The 6,000-nt window shown below is 41.6% G+C and overlaps 1 long non-coding RNA gene across 3 annotated transcripts in view; it reads left to right on the top strand.

The window, feature by feature from the left end:
- The window catches only part of LOC122156893, a 283,419-nt gene that overhangs the window by 56,365 nt on the left and 221,054 nt on the right, over positions 1–6,000 (top strand). For all 3 annotated transcript variants that reach the window (XR_006167691.1, XR_006167692.1, XR_006167690.1), the window contains 2 exons: positions 1,537–1,605; positions 4,149–4,327. This is a non-coding gene — a long non-coding RNA (uncharacterized LOC122156893). The remainder of the gene's footprint in view (positions 1–1,536; positions 1,606–4,148; positions 4,328–6,000) is intronic.

The following is a 6,000-nucleotide window of genomic DNA, read 5'->3' as shown; positions in this document are numbered from 1 at the left end:
CCACCAAAGTGACTGGAAGGGATGGAGTCAGGATCCACCCCTTCCCAGACATCATTTAAAGGTTGGCAGTGGAGGCAAGGGTATCTTACTGGAGATCTCTGCCTACCTGAATCTTTCCAAAGGTAAGGAAACTTTCTTGTTTTGTTTTGGTATCCATAGCTGCTGCGTTTGGTCTTGTTCTCATTTGTTGTAGTTTAGGACTTTGCTGTCCTGCTGTTATTGCTGTGTTTTCCATCGCATTGTGGTATTATAGGGCTGAAAGCTGTGCTGTAGTTGGGAAGCACTGTGTTCTCATAAATTGGCAATAAATTGGTAGCACTTAGAACTCAAATGCCTTAGGCTATGTCCTTGTGTTAATTTAACTGGATCTAGTCAACTATTCCACCACTGATTTTAAGACCTTCTAGCTCTCTTTGTGATGACTACGTGATACGTCAAAGGTTATTGCAAGCAGTGGCTTCTTTCTGCGGTGTTGGTGGCAGTTGTGACATCAGGATGAGTAAAAGAAAAGCTTGTCTCAGATGAAGGCTGTTACCTGTGGCAGAGATGCTTTTGGAGGGCCTAGCTGTTTGGTTATGTTTGTTTCTTCACTATGAACTCATTCTATCTTGTTTTTTTTTCTTCCCCTCCCTCTTATCCTTTACCATACCTGTGCATATGAATATATGAAGTTCCTATGGGGCCTGCCTTACATTGTATATTTTCCTGTGTACCTCTAATGGTGTGGGGAAAAAAACACCACGTTAATGATGGAAAGTTATTTAGTGCTGCATGGAGTTAATTGCTTCTAATCACTGCTTACATCCATCTGGTTTTATGGTAGACAACAAACCTCTTCATTGGATTTGCTCATTAGACATACTGTAAATCACAGCGATGCTCTGGCATCTTGCATATTGTGCTCCCATTAGTTGGGCTGCATTTTTGTAGAGCTGGGAACAAAGAATGGTAGGCACTGGGAAGTGGATGGATTTCAGTCTCTGCTTGGGGAGAGCACCAGGGCTTGTCTTTTTTTAGCTTACCTTGAGGTTGAAAAGCATGCAGAAAAGCTGCCAAACAGCCACAGTTAAGAATTTACAGGAGCACCTCAGTAGCATCTTTTTCCAGATCAGAAACTGAGGATAATGTTTTCTGCTTGGGCTGAAACTTGATGTCATTGATACTGGGTTGGTACTGGGTTGATAATTAAAAGGCATGAATTTGTTATCATGGAACCATGAAGGTTGGAAAAGACCTCTAAGATCATCTAGTCTAACCACCAACTCATCCTCACCATGTTCACTGACCATGTCCTTGTGTGCCACATCTCTTTGGTTCTTGAACACCTCCAGGGGCAGTGACTCCCACACCTCTCTGGCCGGTGCCAATGCCTCACTACTTTTTCTAAGAGTAATTTTTTCCTAATATCCAACCTGAACCTCCCATGGCACAGCTTAAAGCCATTAGCTTACTAAGCCGTTATCTTTATAAAGGAAAGACAGACTTCTTTTAAAACCTGAAATGACCCTAATGCCAGCTCTGTTTCTTTTTTTTCAGAGTGGTCACCTGTGGCCCTGTGAGTTATCTCTGGCCAGGTCCAGGACCAGATAATTAATGAGGAGACAGGTAAGAACTGTTTGATTTCTGATAGGTAGCTTGCTCAAGGCCAAGCTGCTGGTTAGCTGCTGGCCTGCAGTGAGGGAGCTCTCTTTTAGAGTAAAATTCTTCTGTCTGAATGTGTTCCCTTCGTTCCTTTAAAAAATAAATAACAAAAGGACAGCAGAGCTACAGTATGTGCTGTGTTTACATGGAAATCTTTTTCACAAGCTATTTTGGCTGCACATAGCAATCAAGAGTTGTTAAACAGAAAACTTGCATGGGGGTGAGGGAGAGAAAGGAGCGGCGTGTGCTGCTGGTTAGCTACACCTCACTGTGGGAAAATGCAGCTTTTAATTGGAGGAACGTGTCAGGTTTTTGTTTCTCCCGTTGTTGCAGTAGATGTGAAATAGCAAAATTAACTTCTCTGTTTTGAAGTTCTGTGTTGGGACATTGGTTTCCTTTTTTCAAGTGACAACATGAATACAGGTTCAGCCTTCACTTATAGATGATCTTTCCTGTCATTTTACTTGGTGTTAGAAATCTTCAAACACTTTCAACTCTGTACTGTTTTATTCTAATAGCTTAAATGGAGTGGAGGACTATGCTGTTCCTTCATACAATAGGTATATTGCTTGGAGATCTTCCCATTTAAAATGGGTAGAAGGGGAAAAACAGACTTGTTGGGGAATAAAAGAAACCTGAAAGGCCCTGCTGTGCTGTAAAGCCATGCTGGAAAGGATGGAAGGCGCTTTGCTTTGGTGTAAGATGTTCTTGGTGGTGCTCAGGGCAGAAAGGCCTCCTAAGTCAGCCTAGGGCTTCTTATATGTCAGTAATATTCTGAGTATCCTCTCTTACAAGTCGGCTTGATGTGTAAGATGAAATGGTGTTACTCTTCAGTTTGACCTTGAATTGCTTTAGAATTAAGAAGATTTTCCCCAGTCGATCTCACCCAAGAGGATGAGATAAGCTGGAAAAACATGAAATGCAACTGAAATCACTGCAGACAACACAGTATTTCAGTGGCTTCTCTTTGTAGTACAGGAGGATTTCTTGTTACTGAGTTCAGTCTACCTGCTGCATCATGGAGTCATTTTTTTAGATGGTAACACTGTCCCTCCATGTTCATGAGCCTAGAGGATGTATTCTGAAATCTGTATGGGATCCATTCTGTTGTGTTGTACTGGTTCTGCTAGCTATTTTCACATTCACTTTTGTGCACAGAACTCATGTCAGGTGTTATTGGAACATGCAGCAGCGGCTTCAGTGCTTGGAGCTCTGTAATAAGTGGTAGCCAAATGAGTTGTATGATGATCTATCATTGCTGTTATACTTGCAATGAACCATGTTAATTTCTTGGATATGAGGCACGCTTGATACTATGAAAATCTTGCTTGGAGGCTAGCACTTGTTTTCCTTCTTAAAGGGAGCTGTTACAATAGGCAAAAAACAGTGCTGTGTTTTCTATCTCCACCCCTTTTTCTTCCTTTTATCTGCAGCTGTACATCTTTCATCAGGAGATTTTACTTTCTGTGCTCTGTGTTGAGTGCCCATTGTGACAGGAGCTTTTTTTTTGCCATCAGGCATAGGAATGCTGATTTGGGTGCCATGATAACTGCAATGTCTACCTGAAAGCAGAACCATTTATCCTGGTGGCATCTCCCTGGGGTACTCCATTCAGAAAAAGAAAAATGGTTAATAAAACTCACCGTAAATGGCCTACTTCAATTTTTGACAAAATAAGCAAGCAGGATATTAAGAAGGATATTTTCTTCCTGATGTCTTTATAAAAAATCAGTAGTGGTTATAAGAGGTTTCAGCTCCTCTTTTTCAAGCCAATCATAAATAATTCCCTAGAGAAGCTACCTTGCACAGCTTCAGAGGTGCATTGTCATCCACTAATCATGGCAGCTCTGCCAAACTGTGTCTGGTGCAGTGTGATGGATGGATGTGATTTGATGAATGGCATATGCCTGGGCACGCTATTAGAGTGTATTCACTTCAGAAAGATTAATGGTTTCAGGTTGTGCTGGCATCTTTCAGGACTCAATGTTTGAGGTTTATCTATCCATCTTCCACACATCAACAATAGCATTGTGTGCTCAAGTCAAAAAAACATAAGAGTAAATTAATATTTCCTTATAGATAGATGGAGGCTTTGACTGACTTGCGTAGGTCCTGTTACCAGTACAATTTGGCTTTCACCAGAGAAGGCAAAGAAGCCTACAGAAGCATTAGTCTCAGGTGTAACTCCTCTGCAAGGTTCCTAATTACTGGTTTTTGTTCTTTAATACGTGTACTCTCAGCCTTCTGCTTTCCCAGCACTTGCAGTAGGTGGCAGTCTCAAGCATGCACTGGGAGCTTTGCGCTGTCAAAGTGCTTAGGCTAGCTAATAAGAACTGGGAAGAAAATGTAAAATGTAGCATTTGGAGTTTGTTTTTTTTTTTTTACAGTCTGTTTTTGAAAGTTCTTTAATATTCAGGTTTTCAAGCATTTAAGAAACTAACACCAGGAGATTGGCTAACCTGTTGATTTTTTTTTTTTTTTTTTTTTTTTTTTTTTTAAAAATACAGGTTGGAACTTCTTGATGGTCTGATGATTCTAGAAGCTGATGCATGCAGTGAAATAGTAGCTAGCACGAAGATTCAACACTGAGGAGTGGTGATGTGCCTACTGGAGGTCTTGAGAACACTGCTGGTTCCTTCCAGGTGGAAGTGGAGAGTTTTGACATGAGCTGGAGCAGAGTGGAGAGGTACAGTGGAAACTGTAAGATGGAGAAAGAGACAAATGCATAATAGAGATATATTTTTATACAGAAACAAACAAGGTGAAGAGAAGGCTGAAAGCAAGGCACACAAAACATGCTGCATAGATAACGGCAAGTGAAAAAGCTAATCTGATCACCAACTGGCAGCAGTTCCCAGGGGAGCACAGAGATTAGGCAGTGACCAGCTATTGTATGTCATACCCTTTGTGATCCTGTGTATATCTTCAGTAATTGATTAACAGGGCTTGTGGTGGGTTTAGTTCTGCTTGCATCAAATACAAGGCTTTCTCTTCTATCCTTGCCCAGCATGGTTGTAAGACCAACCTTGGGAAAAACCTCTTTTTGAGTGCTGAAACTTTTCAGATGCTGTATGCTTTGGAAAATCAGCTGCCTAGTTATCTGATTGGGAAATAGGTACTTGCAAAAGTCTCTGTGTGCTTAGTAATCAAGTTTATGTATTGATAGGGGAGACAGTATAAAGTTGGGACATCAAAAGTTTGCAAATAATGCTGTGGCTTCTCTATCTTGACTTTTTTTTTCCTCCTGGCCAAGCTCATTATCCTAGCCAAAATCACTCAATATTAGCATCCCACCCGGGTTGCTGGAGTTAGCAAAGCTCTGGAGTTTCATTTTTTTTTTTTTTTCCTGCCCGCCTGTCGAGCAGTCTGGACTCTTGGAGTGAATTCTTTTGCTTCTGCATGCAGGGCTTCCGAGAGACCGCCTGCACTGATGTGAAGTCCCCATCCCCTGCTCCTATTACATGGGCATTCAGTTTAATAATTGTGTGAGGATGGCAGACCTGCTGCCAAAGCCCTGCGCATCCAAAGTCATTTGGTGAAGGAGTCCATTATGATCATGGCTCGCAGTGATAAATTCCCTGTGATGGTAGCAGCTCACAGCAGCCTCCTCTCATAATGGCATTCTGCTCTTGTTGGCAGGGATCCCTGGGCAGGAGGCACTGCCCTGAAATAGTGGAAATGATGATGAGAACAACAATAGCTAGACAAGTCTGGGTGATAGGAAAATTAGGGAGGAATTCTAATAAATTCTTAGTTGTGGTCACTGCATATAAAGGAATTTGCAGAAGAGCTGCTGAATAGGAGCCTTGATGTCAGTGGACTAACCAAAGAAGGAGAGTTAACCCATCTTCTGTGGGCATGTACGTTGGCAGCCTGTAAACTCTGCTTTTTGATTTTCTTCCCTTTTCTGCTCTGTGCGTTCCTTTTACATTGGGTTTCTTAGTTGCTTTCTGAGGACCCGAAGGCAGATCCTCCTGTTTGTCCCAGTGGGAACCCTGGGCCAGTCCTTTCCTACAAATGAATAAACTTTAGGAAAAGAGCGGGAGAGTTGGTATTCTGTGTTTTGATAATGTTTTTTGGTGTAATTGGCATGAAGAGGGAAGAGGTGTATTTCTGTGCATGAAGGTATGTGCAAGTTTGTGGAGAGTCAGTTAAAGAGATATTATTCATCAGAAACAATTTACTAGAGATGGAGGAAGGCTTTACGCACAGACTGTAATAATTGATGGAGACCTCACTTTTTTGTCTCTCTCTATCTCATTAAGCCAGTCAAATTGGCTCAGACTCTAGGACGGTAATCTGTTCAAATTTGTCATCAGTTTTCCTGTTTACAGACAAGTGAACACGTAGATCACAGTA

Source organism: Centrocercus urophasianus, unplaced genomic scaffold (assembly GCF_019232065.1).
Source record: "Centrocercus urophasianus isolate 14NV4802_14NV808 unplaced genomic scaffold, USGS_Curo_1.0 seq_13, whole genome shotgun sequence".
Taxonomy (NCBI): domain Eukaryota; kingdom Metazoa; phylum Chordata; class Aves; order Galliformes; family Phasianidae; genus Centrocercus; species Centrocercus urophasianus.
Note: the sequence above shows the minus strand (reverse complement) of the source record. Positions and strands in the feature narration are given on the sequence as shown.